The sequence below is a fragment of the Perognathus longimembris genome, chromosome 7, assembly GCF_023159225.1.
Source record: "Perognathus longimembris pacificus isolate PPM17 chromosome 7, ASM2315922v1, whole genome shotgun sequence".
Classification (NCBI taxonomy): Eukaryota; Metazoa; Chordata; class Mammalia; order Rodentia; family Heteromyidae; genus Perognathus; species Perognathus longimembris.
Window position 1 is genome coordinate 4,124,853 of NC_063167.1, and position 15,205 is coordinate 4,140,057.

Below are 15,205 nucleotides of genomic sequence, written 5' to 3' on the forward strand. Positions count from 1 at the left end.
TGCGTCACGTGCGTGCGCGTGCGCGTGCGTGCGCGCGCATGCGTGTGCGTGCGCGCAGGCGCACTGTGCCGTGGGAGCCAGCAGCCCAGTGTGTCCCGGGCTGGGCTGCCCTCCTCGACCTCGGGGCCAAGGCCAGCTCTTCTTGCCGGGAGCAGGGTCCCCAGGGAGGGGAAGGGGGCCCCTGTACCCCTTGGGCCCCCCAGTACCGCCCTTCCTTGGAGGGTCCAGCCCTCTCTTCAGCCCCCCCCACCCCCAGTCTTTCTCCTTTCCAGGTTCCCACCCTCCCCTGATCTGGGGGAACTTCCCCCACAGCCCCTCTTCTTTGCACTCACCCCGCCCTCCTGCTCCCTTCTCCCCTGAAGCCGGCATGACTTGTCTGCGCAGTGACCTGGGAACCCCTTTCTTCACGGGGTGGCAGCCCCCGAGGACCGGGTGGACAGAGGACGGAGGGTTAGCGGGCCCCGGGCCCCGGGGGATGGCAGGGCCTCACCGAGGCCCGGCTCGGGGTCGTCCCGGGGTGACCAGAGCCTGGCCCGAGGCTGCCCGCGGGGGGCCCGGCGCCCAGGGGGTGGGGCAGGGCTGCAGCCCCGAGCTCGAGGGCGCTGTGGAGCCCGGAGCAGCGCTGGCGTTTGGTCCTGCGTTTCACCCGGGGCCCGTGGGGCTCAGGTGGGCACGATGGAGCGGGGGGCTGCTGGGGGCGCTGAGCGCGTGGGTGCCGCCGCTCTGCCGCCCCGAGGCTGAGGGCCACCCGGGGAAGGTGGCCGGCCCTCTGTCCTCCGGGCGTTTGGGAAGGAAGTCCTTACAGACACTGTTTAGCTTTGGCCCCTTGGAGGGACGGGGAGGGTGGCGGAATTCTCCCCATGGGGCCTCTCGAGGCGGGGGGGGGGGGGAGGGAGCACTGGGGCATCTTGCTTGAGGACTGCTCCCAGGAATTTTCTAGAAGGAGGGCCAGGAGGCTCCCATGCCCTTGTGGACGGAGGCCGGGAGCCATCTTCTGTCTGGGAAGCGAGGCGTGGGAGCAGGGCCTTGTGTTGGAAGGGAGGGGGCCGGAGGCCGTTCCTCCGCCAGGGCTGCAGTTTGAGACTCAGAGAGGAAGGGCGTCGGGGGGGGGGGGCCCTGCCTGGTCCTTTCTCCCCTGCACTGAAAGGGAGAGGGGGAGCTGTCCACCGAAGCGCTCCGGGGCGGGGCAGGGCAGGCCGGGAGCGGGGCCTGGCCCGGGGCTCAGGAGGCCACTGAGGAACGGTGGCATGGTGAAGGTGCGCGTGTGTGTGCTTGCATGCGTGTGTGTGTGCGTGTGCGAGGTGGGACACAGCCAGCTCTAACCTGAGGAGCAGAGGCTTTCCGTTGTTATAAATAAGGCTGATGTTTATAATCTCATCCGCCCGTGAAGCGCCAGCAGCAGAGCAAAGGTAATGCATCTGGGCCGCCCGTCGGGGAAGGTAAATGTGGTTTACGGCCCCCTCTGGCTCGGAGGGGGCCGGGCCGGGCGGCTCCCGTGGAGGGGGGCAGGTGGGTGGCCGCGCACCCGGCTTCTCTGAAGGAGAAGAGACGACCGTGCTGCCGGTTAGCTAATCAGCAGCGAGGAGAAAGTCCGGACAACAAGTCAAGCAAACTTAGCTGGCAATAAAATAAGGGACTTTTTTATGGTGGTTTTTATGGGAACATCTTCACTTTGGGAGTTATTAGAGTTAGTGCCGGTGGTGGCAGAGCCGCATTTGCATATCGCCGGGGCTGGGGCCGTGTGTCACCGACGCCCTTCAGGGGCCACGCCGGGGACGTTTACGGCCAGCCGGGCGCCGCGTGTCTGGCATTCGTCACTGCGCGCCGTGTCGTGTGCGGTGGAGGCTTCCACCCGTGTCGAAGGGGCCAGGGCTGGGGAACCAGCCGCAGGAAGCTTCTAGAAAGAGGCGGGGACTCGGGTTTTCAGGGGTTGCACACTGCCCAGATGCCTGCCACCGGCAGACCTGGATCACACTGTCCCCCCCACCCCCCCACCCCTGAGATGCAGGGCCCCCCCCCCCCACCCGCCAGGCATGCAGAAATCGCTGCCCACCACTTGAAAAACGAGATGATAGAATTCACATAGGATGCGGCCCATGCGGTTTGCCCCACGGCCCGGCCCAGGGGTTGTGAGTGTATTCACACGGTCAACCCTGAGAGGACACTCACCGACCTTCTCTCTTGATGGAGCGCCCTGCAGACACTGTGTGAGTGGGACAGGTTCTCTGTGCCTGGGCTCTTTACTTGGCTTGTTTCCCAGGCCCATTTGTGTTGTACAAGGGCCAGAACTCCATCCATTCCTTTGTTATGGCCGAGTAATACTCCATGGGAGGGGTGCATTTCATTTATGTACTCATTATTTCCCTTTTTTGTTTTAAAAGAAGTTCATGGTCACATTTGAGTTGTTGAAGTTGTTGAATCTGAGGGTTTTCTCCCCCTCTCTGTTTCTCTCTCATTCTGTCTGTCTCTCTCTTCTCTCTCTCTCGGCGGTACTAGGTACTCAAGGTCTCACCCATGCTAAGCAGGCTCTACCAGTACAGCCATGTCCTCAGACCTTTGGCTTTTAGTTAATCTATTGAGTAGGGTCTTGCATTTTTGCCCTTGTCAGTCTGGACCATGTACTTCCTATGTATGCCCTTCCACCTAGCCAAGATGACAGGCACGCACCACCATGCCCAGCTTATTGGTTGAGATGGGGTCTTGCTAACTTTCTGCTTGGGCTGGCCTTGCTCTAGGACTCTCCTGGTATCTGGTGAGAGTCACTCTGCCTAGCCACACCCAAGGTTTTTTTTTTTTTGAGGGAGAATGACATTCTGGATTAAAAGAAGAAGGAAATGTGAGAAGAGGTGGGTAGACCTTTCTAGAAAACAGAGCCACTGCCGTGTCCTCTGCTCAGCTGCCTGGCTTGCTCAATGGGAGCCACTGCGGAATTCAGGACTCAGGTTGGGGTCCTGGGAGGGGATTTTATGTTCACCAGTTAGACAGCTCTTTTGTATTTAAATTTTTATTTATTTATTTGTTGGCTTGTTGGTTGGTTGCTTGGTTGTTGGTTGGCAGTGGGGCTTGAACTCAGGGCCTGGGTCCTGTCCCTGAGCTCTTCAGCTCAAGGCCAGTGCTCTACCACTTTGAGCCACAGCACCACTTCCGTTTTTTTGGTGGTTCATTGGTGACAGGAGTCTCATGGACCTTCCTGCTCAGGCTGACTTTGACCCTGGATCCTCAGATCTCAGCCTCTTGAGTAGGTAGGATTACAGGTGTGAGCCCCCGGCGAGTGCCGGCTAGCTTTCTTTTTTCAAGGGGCCCTTGACCTCTGTGCTGACAGATTCGGTGTGGCTGGAGACTGAGCTAGCGGGAGGTGGCCCGGGCCTGCCTCTGGCCCGCCTCCATCTGCTTGGCACAGGAGGTGGTACACTTTGGGCAGGATGTTAGGAAAGGGAGCAGCTGCCTTCCGGCGAGGGCCGGGGTGGCCAGGAGGGAGGCGCAGGGTCTGCCCGCCCCGGGTTAGGGAGGCCATTGGGGAGGGATCAAATCAGAATGGCCTATTTCCCCCCCTCTCCCAGAAAATCAGTAAGCTCCTCAGTGACTCAGCTCTTCGTCTTAATTATGCCGCTATGTAAATATTTCTGAGGTCCCTTGGTTTTTCTCAGTTGGCATTATATCATCGTTAATAACTGGAGGGCACATTATAAATATGCAAGATCATAATAATGAATTAACTCAAAGAACATCGATAAATTGCCCAACTGAGTCGGAAGCTTATTCCCTGTGCTGCTCAGCCCACCCCCTATGCCCGGGCCCGGAATCTAAGGCGGCTCTCAGGCCCCCCCTGACGGTGGCACCCCAAAGGCAGACCTGCTGTTGGTTAGGCCTCAGTGTGTCCCCAGCATCCGGAGCTCGTCTCTGCTGCCTAGCCCTCCGAGATGAAGAATAGAGGCTGGAGGGCCGGTCTTTCTCAGAGCCCCGAGGGACGCCATCGCCCCCATCCCGGCCCCTGCCCCGCGGTGGGCTCTGGTCTGGGAGGTTCTCAGTCAGCGGCTGGTTGGCTTGGCGGAGGCCTGCAGTGCCGGGCACACTGAGGTGAGCGATCGCCGTAGCACAGGCACTGGGGCCGCCGGTTCCAGGCTCGTCACCCTGGCCTTCCCGCCTCCACCTCCCGGATGGGTTGGGGAGGCCGACTGGCCACGAGTGGAGGGAGCGTGGAAGAGCATGCTAGGCAGGGGGAACAAGCTGTACGATGCTGGGAACAGACCACAGGTGTGGCCAGGAGCTCCGAGTGGCCAGGTGTGCCCGCCACATGGCCACGTGCAGGGGCGGGTGGAGCGCAGTGTCGCGGGGCCCTGTCTTCCGTGGCCTTGGCCGTTCTGCCAAGTTGGGGGCCACTCCAGGGAGTTTGCAGTCAGGCCCGCCTGGCCTTAGAAAGCTCCTCGGGGTAGGAGGGAGGCGGAGCCGCGGAGCCAGCGGGCGGCTCAGACCCGGGGCGGGGACTGCTGGGTGGACGGAGCTTAAAGCAGCTATTTTGGCTGCTGAAAAAGTGCACCTTCCCCAAGCAGCCGGGCGGGGCTCAGGGGGGCGTGGCTGAGGTGTGGGGGCGGGGCTGAGGCGTGGAGGGCGGGGCTGAGGTGTGGAGGGCGGGGCTGAGGTGTGGAGGGCGGGGCTGAGGCGTGGAGGGCGGGGCTGAGTCGTGGAGGGCGGGGCTGAGGTGTGGAGGGCGGGGCTGAGGCGTGGAGGGCGGGGCTGAGTCGTGGAGGCGGGTCTGAGGCGTGGGGGCGTGGCTGAGGCAAGGAGGGTGGGGCTGAGGTGTGGAGGGCAGGTTTGGGGCGTGGGGGCGTGTCTGAGGCGTGGGGGGTGGGGCTGAGATGCGGTGGGCGTGTCTGAGGCGTGGGGGGCGTGTCTGAGGTGTGGAGGCGGGTCTGAGGCGTGCGGGGCGGGGCTTCTCGTGGGGGCGGGGCTTCTCGTGGGGGCGGGGCGAGGACCCCAGCTCCCGTTGCTGAGCTGCGTGCGGTTCCGGGCCCTCCCCAGGAAAGCCAGGGCGGCGGGCCTGCTTCGGGGGTGGGGAACAGTGGACGGGGTGGTGGACTTCAGTGGTGCGCGGCCGGGCCAGGCTGGTGATGCAGACCTGAGATGGAGGCCCCGTTCTGGCTGAGCGCGCGCCCTTCCCGCCCGGCTCCCCGGCTCCGCGGCTCCCCGGGACGTGCCCGGGCGCTGCTTTGAGGGCGGGGGCAACCGGGGCGCCCCGGCAGCTCTTTCCGGGGTTCTAGCGCAGGACTTGCTGCCCTCCGGAGCTGGCCTTGGCTCAGGGGCTCTGTGCGGTGCGGCCTTGCCTTTCTCTGCGTCAGGTGTCGGCCGCATCCAGGCCCCATTTAAAGCTTCTGTTTGGCAGGCATTGCCCGTGGGAAGTGGCCAAGTTAGCGCAGGTCCGGGCCGGCGATCCCAGCTACTCAGGAGGCCGAGCCCGGGAGGAGCAGTGCTCCAGGCCATCTCCAGCTCAACCAGGGCAGTGTGTCCGTCATCCCAGTGTTGTGGGAGGCGCGAGCTGGGGCCTGTGACCCAGTGGGCCTCCGAGCAAATGTGAGACCCTATGTAAAAAGTAACCAAGGCAAGCTGGGCATGAGAGCTTCGGGTCTGTAATCCAGCTGCTTGGGAGGCTGAGGTCTGAGGATTGCGGTTCAAAGCCATCCAGGTCAGAAAAGCCCCTGAGACTCTTACCAGCAAAATGCCAGAAATGGAAGGGGCAGCCACCGAGGTGGAAGGCCGTGGCTCCATTGTACAGGGCCTACCCAGTCAACACAGGTCCTGATGGGGACTCCAAAAACAGAAGACTTGGAGCCTGCCCATTGCCACAAACACCCACACTCCATGCCAGGGTCACCCCAACCCTCTCACTGTTTCTAACCGACCGAGTCCCCCATTGATCTGCTCTCCACCTTTGGGAGGTCATTCGACGGGATGAATTTGTTCTTGGCTATACAAATATATTGTAATCTTCCAGTATGTAGACACAGGCAGAGGCAAACCGCTTCCGTTTTCCTCCGCTGGGAGATGTGGGTGCATCTTGCACATGTGTGTTTGGTGTGTCTGTGGTTCTGTGGACGCAGGGCCTCGGGTCTTGCTTGCAGGTGTCCGTTCCTCCCCTCCCCCCCCCCGTGCCTGGCCTGGCTGCCTGGGCCTTGAGGGGCGGTGTGTGTGTGTGTGTGTGTGTGTGTGTGTGTGTGGGCTCTCTGGCACGGTCTCTCTTCCCCTATGAGGTCCTGAAATCCTTCTTCCTTCCCAAGTGGCCGGGCGCTGCCATCCTATCCGTCTCTTGGCCTGACTGTGGTGCGTGGAGTACCAGCACCAGGCAGAGGTGGGAAGACATGGGAGCCACGAGCAGAGCCAGCTCAGAGCTTCCTGAAGAAGCGGCGTGCACAGTGGCCCCTGCTCTCCCCCTGTGCCCCACGGGCCGCGAGCGACTCTCGTGGGTGGCTACCAGTGGGAGGGCCGAGACGTCACTCACAAAAGCTAGTGAAGCAGGCAAGGCTTGGTAAGAGTCGCACAGACAGCCGGGCGCCGGTGGCTCGCGCCTGTCATCCCAGCTACCCAGGAGGCTGCGATCTGAGCATCGTGGGTCAAAGCCGGCTTGAGCAGGAAAGTCCATGAGACGCTCATCTCCAAATAACCACCCCAAAAGTAGAGCTGTGGCTCCAGTTGTGGAGCCTTGAGTTCAAGCCACAGGACTGGCGCGCACACACACACACACACACACACACACACACACAGAGAAACACAAAACAAAAGGCAGTGGAGCAGCAGCCAGTGCGTCTGTCTTGTGGCGTCCGTGTTGTGTCATTCTGTTTCGTGGTGAGGGCCACGCATCTGAAATTGCCACATTTCCGCTGCTTACAAACACAGCAACACAGCTTTGAGTTCATTTTTTCTGTCGCTCCACCCTTACTGTTATTTGTTTTACAGCCCTCTCTTACCATGCTCAGGAGAAAGCACCCCTGGGGTTCGTCCTAGCTGAACGCTTGCCCCGCAGCCTCTAGGAAGGGACATGAATGAAGCTTCAGGCCTCACCGTGCTAGCGCGGTCTGGCGTGGGGGGCGTTTGCGGCTGACAAACCCCATGCCATGAGCTGAGCGATCAGGAGATCAGGATGGGTCCCTGCCTGCTCTCTGAAGGGGAACGGGGGAAAGAGGACCGGAGGTGTCTGTTCGCGGCTACCGTGGGGTCGCAGCTGTGGGTGTCTCGTGGCGAATCCAGGCAGTGCCGTCTGCCATCGGCTCTGAGTCCTCACCTGCCGCCCTCCCACCCTGGCTAATGGAACAAAAGATGACCTGGGCAGAGAAGCTGCGATCTGTGCCCAGAGATGGGAGGCAGGTGCCCACTGCAGGGAGAGCAGAGTGCCCTGCAAAGGCGGGTCCTGGCGGGGGGGGGGGCATGGCACACCTGCCCACCGGCTTTTTAATAAAGGCTTGGGGACCAAAAAGCACCAAAAGCCTCGATGGAGCTGTTTCCTCATTCCTTGGGGTAAATTAGTATTGATTTGACCTTTGACAAGTGCCTGGAGAAAGAATGTTTGCCGTTCGCTTGGCTCGTTCTCTCTACCTCCTCGATGGCCCGGCAGGACCGGGGCGCACCCTCAGGCACAGGTGCCTGGCCTCGGCCCCCACAAAGCTTCTGCTCCCAGGAAAATCCAGCAGGGAAGCGGGGAGTCCTGCCTGGCTCCCGTGGAACCTGGCGAGCAGCCGGGGAAATGTTCAGGGAGGATGGATTCTGCATGTGCTTCTGGGTGGATGGTGGGGGAAGGCCTTATTCTCTGTAACAAACATCGCCTTGGCCGCATGTGCCCATTATTGTCATTTTAATAGTACTTTTGTGGTGAGAACACTTAGCATGAGTCAGTCATAATAACAGATTTTTTAAAATGCTGTTCCTGAGGCTCGAACTCAGGGCTTGGATGTTTTTGCTCAAGGCTAGCACTCTACCACTTGAGCCACAGCGCCACTTCCGGCTTTTTGGTGGTTCACGGGAGATGAGGGTCTTGGGCTTTCCTGGGTGGGCGGTTTTGGCACCGGATCCTCAGATCTCAGCTTCCCGAGTGGCGAGGATCACAGAGGAGAGCCCCCTGCAGAATCGTGTCCATGTTACACGGCAGGTCTCTGGAATGGATCACCTGGTGTAATGGACGTTTTATACCCTGTGATTAGCACCCCCATTCCTGCCACCCAGTTTCTGGCGGCCACCATGCTGTTCTTTGCTTCTGTGAGTCTGACTCTTCTGAGACCCGCACCTGAGTGGACCAGGGACTGCTGACCTGGGCTCTTCCTATCACCACGTGTCTCCTCCTCTCCTCCTCCTCCTCCTCCTCCTCCTCCTCCTCCTCCTCCTCCTCCTCCTCCACTACCTCTTCTCCCTCCTCTTCCTCCTCCCTCTCCTCCCTCTCCTCCTGCTGGACTGGGGTTTGAACTCAGGGCTTTGTGCTTGCCAGCCGGGTGCGTGTCTGCGGAGCCCAGGTCTCCAGCCCCTTTGTGCGCTGGTTATTTTTGAGATGAGCTCTCGCTTCCCGTCCTGGGTTCTTGCTGAAGGCAGCCATCCTGTGAGAGGCAGGCTTGCGTCGCCATGCCCAGCTTTGTATGTTGAGAGAGGGGATGGCGGACTCTTCTGCTGGGCGGGGCATGGCGGTCCTCCCCCCCCCCCCCAGCTGATGGTAGGTATGCACCCCTGCGCCAAGTGATTGGTGGAAAAGGGGGCTTGTGCGTCTGCCCCGGCTGGTTCCGAACCATGATTCTCCTGAGTAGCTAGCGGGGCAGGCATGCGATTCCTAATTGCTTCCGTTTCCACATCCGCCGGAGGGTAGCTTCCCCCTCCCCTCGCCCCCCCCCCCCCCCCCCGCCGCATCTGACCACAAGGAACTCCCACGCCTCCAGGTCTCGGTGTCCCCAAGAACTCCCCCTCTTGACGCCAGGAGCGGGAACAGAGGCTCAGGTGAGGGACGGGGCGGGGGGGTGCTGCGAGCGGGAGGGGCGCATGGGGGAGCTGGCGAATCCAATTTTTCACTTAGTAACAAAACAATACGGCCGCGGACTCCCATAATGTCCCTTCCGTTTCTTGGGGTCTGGACTCACATCTATCTTTAAAAACACTTGGCCCAATAACTCTGCTTTATGCAGACCAATGGGAACGTCTCTGGCTTGGAGATTTAATGAAAAATAAACTCTAAATGGGGGTGGCCTGCAGAGGAATGGCCAGCGATCGCAGACGAGCCATTTTTCTTAAACAAGCTGGAGGATTGACGTGAAGGACGGCTGTGGCGTGTGGCCCCCGGCGAAGGGCCTTTCTCGAGGGGGGCTGGGTGTGGTTGCTGGGACAGAAACGACCGGGCTGGTGCGATCTCCTGTCCTTTCTGTCTGCTCCGTTGCCGGTGGGCGCAGCCCGCGCCCGCCCGGGCCTGGAGGGCAGGGAGGCTGCCGTTCTGTCCGCGGCTGTGCCTCCTGGGAGATGGTCCATCCGTCAGCTCTGCAGCCAGGCTCGGGACGCTGAAGGTTGGCCACAAAGTGCTGTTCCTGCAGCTCAGTTAGCAGCAGGGCTTGGGGGGGGGGGCGGGGAATGGGTCATGGTCTCTCTGAGCCACATCAAACAGGAATTGTCATCTCGGTGGCTCTCCCGTGGGGTTCGAACCCTGCTGTTGTCTGTTGTGGAAGACGGTCTCCCGCTGAGAGTCACAGCCGCCCACTGGAGCCCCAGTAACAGGGTGGGAAGAACGTGACCTGGGCACCTCTTACAGGTCCCCAGCATGGGCTCAGCACCGACCCAATCTACTGACCCTGTGAGCTGGGTCAGTGAGTCACCACTGAGCATTTGTCTTACATTAGAATCGTACTTTAAAAGGATTCCATCCATCCATCCATCCATTCGTGTTGTCATTCATTTTGCCTGTCCTCAGGCTTGAACTTAGGGCCTTGAGCTCACTCGACTTGCTTACTCCTAGCTGGTGCTCTACCATTTGAGCTATACCTCCAGCCCAGCTTTTTGCTGGTTATTTTGGAGTTGGAATCTCATGGACGTTTGTTTGTTTTTTTGGGGGGGGCTGGGCTGTCTTTGAGCTGCAGTGTTTTAGGTCTCAGCCTCCTGAGTAGCTAGGATTCTACATGGGAGCCCCTGATTCTGGGCTTGTCCCATTCATTTACGACAGGATCCTCACTCCTTCCATTGTGTTCCCCTTGAGCATCCTCTCCTCTGCCCAAGGTCTATTTCTCAAGGCTTGGAAGCCGTGTTCTAGGATTCTCTTCGCCTCCTTCTTTCCACCCTTCACTGGGATCTCAGCAGCAGGAACTTCCACGAGAACTCGCTTCTCCCTGCACCAGCTCTGGTCATTGTCTCAAAAAATAAAACATCACTTGTCACGGAGTCCAGGAACCGTGCTTGGCCGGTGAAGCGGATAGGAATTAATCATCTCCGAGTCCCCCTAAATGGCACGCTGGAATTGTTCCAAGTTCCCGGGAGTTCAGGAAAGATTACATTTCTTCGTTGAAATCTAATTAAATCCCCTTCACTGCCCATCTGCCACCATTGGAGGCTGGTCCCAAATCAGGAGTTCCTGGGACTCCCCCCTACGGGTTGTGGCAGAACCTCGGGGCTCCAAGTCCAGGGGACACCCCACCTCTACCTTGTGTGGCTCCTCAGGTATCCAGGCTGCCCGGCTTCGCCTGGGGCCCGGTAGAGGCCACTCGGGTCTGGGCAGCCCCTCTGATGGCTCCACCTTGCCAGCGGGACCACAGTGGGCCTTCTGCCCCTTGGTGTTGCTGTGTCTCTAGTTCAGGTCCTGTCCCCATCTCCCAAGACCCTCCACCTGCATCTTCTCCAGACTGGAAGAGCTACCACGCCCACGGTGGGCGTTGCTCCTCCTTGGTCAAATCCTGGTCCTCACCCTTTCTAATGGACAGCCTAGAGACCTTGGCCATCAAGGAGGCCTGCCAAGGAATGTTCCCGCAGGTGCCCATCTTCCAGCCTAGAACTATAAGAGAGTTGTTTGCTTCTCTGTATGGGGTGAATAACAATAGTAAAACCCATCCAGTCACCCAACAAATATCAAGTATTTGTTGGAGCAAATAAAAAGCTTCTTTCTTCCAGGGAGAAAGAGAAAATGCTTTTCTTTCATTGTGGACGAGTCCACAAAGCCCAAATTAATTTTTCTACAGATTCTGCCAACTGACAGCGTCATGAAATCACTGTGCAGCGGCTGCTCTTCAGGGGGCCGCGGCTCCTGCTCTCCTCCCCTCCCGGGGAGGCCTGTGAGGCTGAAGGACACCCCACACGTGGCTGAGCACAGCGGGGGGCCCTCCCAGGCCTTCGGAAGCTGGGGCCACAGTCTCTCTCCACTCACCACCACAATGTCAACTTTGTGGGGGCTGGTGGGGGGGGACTGACCTTGTCTCTGCACTGAGGGACTTGGACGCTCTCCGAGTAAGAAACAAGGACGAACCCAGGGCTGGGCTCCGGCGGCTCACACCCGTAATCCTGAGATCCGAGGATTATGGCTCAAAGCCAGCTGGGGCAGGAGAATCTGCGAGACTGCCCAAAGTCTGAACTGGAGATGTCGCTCAAGCGGTAGAGTGCCGTCCTTGAGCAGAACAAGTGTCGGGCCCTGAATTCAAGTTCTAGTCCTGGTGCGTGTGTAAGCGTGTGTGCACACGTGCACACACATACCCACATACTGAAAAGGTTCCTCTGAGTAGAATGGAAGCCACCAGTGTACACTCAGTGTCTGGCTTGTATTTTTTTGTTGTTATTGTTGTTGTTGTTTTTAAATTAGCTTCTACGTTCTTTGGGTGCAGGGACTTTGAACTGGTTGATCTTGAATTCCCAGTAGATACAAAACCACCACATGAATGAATGAATGAATGAATGAAGCAGGGACTTGGGGACTGGAAACTTGAAGGACTGGTATTATTGGGGCAGACTTCATGGCAAGCGGACGTGGAGGCTGGCAAGGGAAATCATGGCAGGTGAGGAGGTGGGTGGAGCCTTCTTGGGGTGTAATAACAGCCTCGTCGAGTCATAATTTGCAAGGGTACCATTCGTCTACTTAGAGCATGTAATTCTGTGGTCTTTAGCCTATTCGGGGCTGTGCACCCATTACTACCATCAGGACATTTTCATTGTCTTCCCCCAAAGAAATCCCACCTGCCTTTGCTGTCACCAGTCCTGGTCCCCGCCATGCTGGCCTCCTGGGTGCGACCCCGAATCTTCTTTCTGACCCTCTGGAGGAGCCCGTTCTGCACCTTCCCCGTGGCGGTGGCCTTTGTGTCCGGCGGCTGTCTCCCGGTGGTGATCGGTGGCTCAGCCCCCCTGTGGCCCGTGTCAGCGCCTCCTCCCTCCCGCCTCCGCCCAGCCCAGCGCCGTGGGTACAGGTGTCTGGCCCGCAGCCACGGGGCGGGCTCCAGGCGCTTGTGCCGGAGCGCGGGCAGATCTTCACCAAACCTATTGGCGTGTTAGACAGACCAACCCGCTGGCAGGCGCTCCTGGAGGAGAAGCCACCGAGGTCAAGGCCGCCCCGCAGGACCCGCCGGCGGGGGTGGAGAACGAGCCAGGCTGTCCCAATGGGGGCGCACTGTCCCTACGGAGGGACGGGCTTGCCCAGGCGGGGAGGAGGCAAGGGAACATTCTAGACCAAGCCAGGCACCTAGCGGGTAGGGGCCCTGGACGGGAGGGAAGTTCATGCCGTCGGAACTGGGTATCGAGAAGGAGAGGGCAGGGAGACCCGCGGCGACAGCAGCGGAGCCACAGTGATTCCAGCACATTCTCGGGGTTTCTGGGTGACGCGCAGTGGAGTGCGCTTGGCAGTGTCCGCCGTGTGGTAGCGTCGGTGGTGCCCCCGGCAGACCCACAGGCCCCCCGGCCCCTCCCCTCTAGGGAAGTTTCTGGAATTCTCCCTGTTCCTACAGCTTCGGGCCCAGGTGGGCTCCCCATCCTGCTTTGCCCACGAAGCCAGCGCCCCTCGTTTTGGCATCCGGGAGCTTGATGGGTCTCCAGCAGCTCCAGAGAAAGAGAACCATTTAAACTCAGCGGTGGGGGGGGGGGGAACCCTAACCTTCCCTGAGCTCCTGGGGTTTGCAGCCTTCCTGAACAGGAGCAGCCTTTACGCTTCCAGCCCACATCTATATTCAAATGAAGGTCATTTGAAAGGTGTAACACAGTAAACAGCCATTATTTCATTTTGATGGTGGCACTAAAATTATAGTGTTGGTTGAATTATTTTAGTGTAGGGACCATTACCATCTCCCTAAAACACTTAGAGAGGGGTTCTTAGACCACTGCTACAAACTCAGAATTAGAGGGAAATTAAAAACCCACGACGGTGTGGTGGCATTGGTGCTGGTGACGCTGGTGGCAGAGCCAGGAAGTTTCCTCCCCTCCACAGCCCGGGCCCTCCCCCCTCCCCCCTCCCCCCGCTCGGGTCCTGGGTGCACAGGGAAGGAGCCCCCATCCTGCCCTCTGAGAGGGGATGTGGAGGAAGGTCCTCCCCCCCCCCATCCATCTGTCACTCAAGTCCTAGCTGAGGAAGCGGGGAGCCCCTCTCATTATGGTTTGGGCTTGCCCACCTGGGCCTACAAGTTGGGGTGGGGGCCAGGGCACCTGCTCTGCTGCCACACTTCTAGGAGCTTCTCTCTCTGGCCAGCCATGGAAGTGTCAAAGAGGCCTGGTTGGTGGGGGGGGGGGGTTGGGGGGGGGTCCCGGGTTGGGACTCCCTTGAGGCCTCCTTTGGTGTCCCGGGTGGAGGTGGGGGACTCCCTTGGGGCCTCCTTTGGCGTCCTGGGGTGTGTGGCCTCCCCCTTTCCTGAAGCCCTGGCACTGCAGAATGTGGAATTTTCCGGCTGTCTGCAGAGGCAGGGTGCATCCATAGGCCCAAGCTTCCGGAACCATCGCTCACCCTTGGTCAGCGAGCCTGGCATCTCCGCGGGGAGACGGGAGTGAGCGGGGCCCTCGAGGGGGAGGAGGGAGGATTGTAACTTGTGTCGCATTGCATTTGGCCGTGGAGAGGTGGCGGATTTAAAGGGGGCAAACCACCTTGGGAGTGACCGTGAATTGTGTCCCCCGCCTTTGAGCACCGCGCAGGGGAGACAGGCAGGGGACCTGCAGCCCTGGCTCCGTCCTCCCGTCCAAATAAACGTGAGCAGACGGTGGAGCCGGCGGCCTGCGCCTCTCATCCCGGCTCCTCAGGAGGCTGAGGTCTGAGGATCGAGGTTCAAAGCCAGCCCAGGCCGCAAAGTCCACGAGACTCTTCTCTCCAACGAACCACCCCAACAGCCAGAAGTGGAGCCGTGAGCGGCTCAGGTTGCAGAGTGCCAGCCTGGAGGGAGAGAGCGAAGGGTGAGCGTCCAGGCCTTGAGTTCGAGTCCCAGCGCAAGCACAGACACTCAAGCACTGGAGCGCGCACACCTATACGCACACGTGCGTGCACACACACACTCACAGAACAAATAAAACCACAGCCAACAACCAATCCTTCCAAGTGCACAGACTTTTCTGGACTTCTAGCGAAGGGTGTGGCCTTGAAGGAAAAGTTCCAGAGCTCACCGTTTCCAGACTTTCGTGTGCTCTTTGCCGAGCAGCTGGGTTCTGACGCCGTACCGTTTTGCGTTTCGTACCCTGCTCTTGAGCCTCTGTTCGTGTATCCGCATAGTTTTGCACTTGATGCATTTAATGCATGATATGTTTTTATTGCCCCATATACTAAACGTGTTTTCATGTTTTCAACAGTTTGATGGTTGCACAACGTTGAAAGCTGGGAGTTAAGACACGTTGCGTGTGTTTGTGTATAGGCGATGGGACTCAGAGATTGGAGAAGAGTCTCGAGACTTTCCCGCCCCCCGCTGGCCTCCCATCGTGATCCTCAGGTCTCAGCCTCCCAGGAGTCGCCAGGACGGCAGGCGTGAGCCGTCGGCACTGGTGGAAGTTGGGATGTCTTGACTCTTTACCTGGTGGTTTTCTCCCTACCGCAGCAGAGCATTCTCCAGAACATTCTCTGCTGTGGGGACAGTCAGTGTGTGGAGTTCCCGGGGCATGGTCCTCCCAGAGCGTCCCTCTTGGGGCTGAGGCTGATGGCCGCTCCTGAGGTCGCTCCTAAGAAGCTGCTTCCCTCCCTGCTCTGGCCCAAGGCCATTGGGAAATTTCCTCAGAAGCCAGGATGGATCCTGGGGCACGGAGTCCCCTGGCAGGGCGGGTC

The 15,205-nt window shown here is 59.5% G+C and overlaps 1 protein-coding gene across 3 annotated transcripts in view; it reads left to right on the forward strand.

Annotated features, from left to right (window-relative positions):
- LOC125354523 (calmodulin-binding transcription activator 1) overlaps positions 1-15,205 on the forward strand; it is a 639,297-nt gene that overhangs the window by 115,198 nt on the left and 508,894 nt on the right. The window lies entirely within an intron of this gene.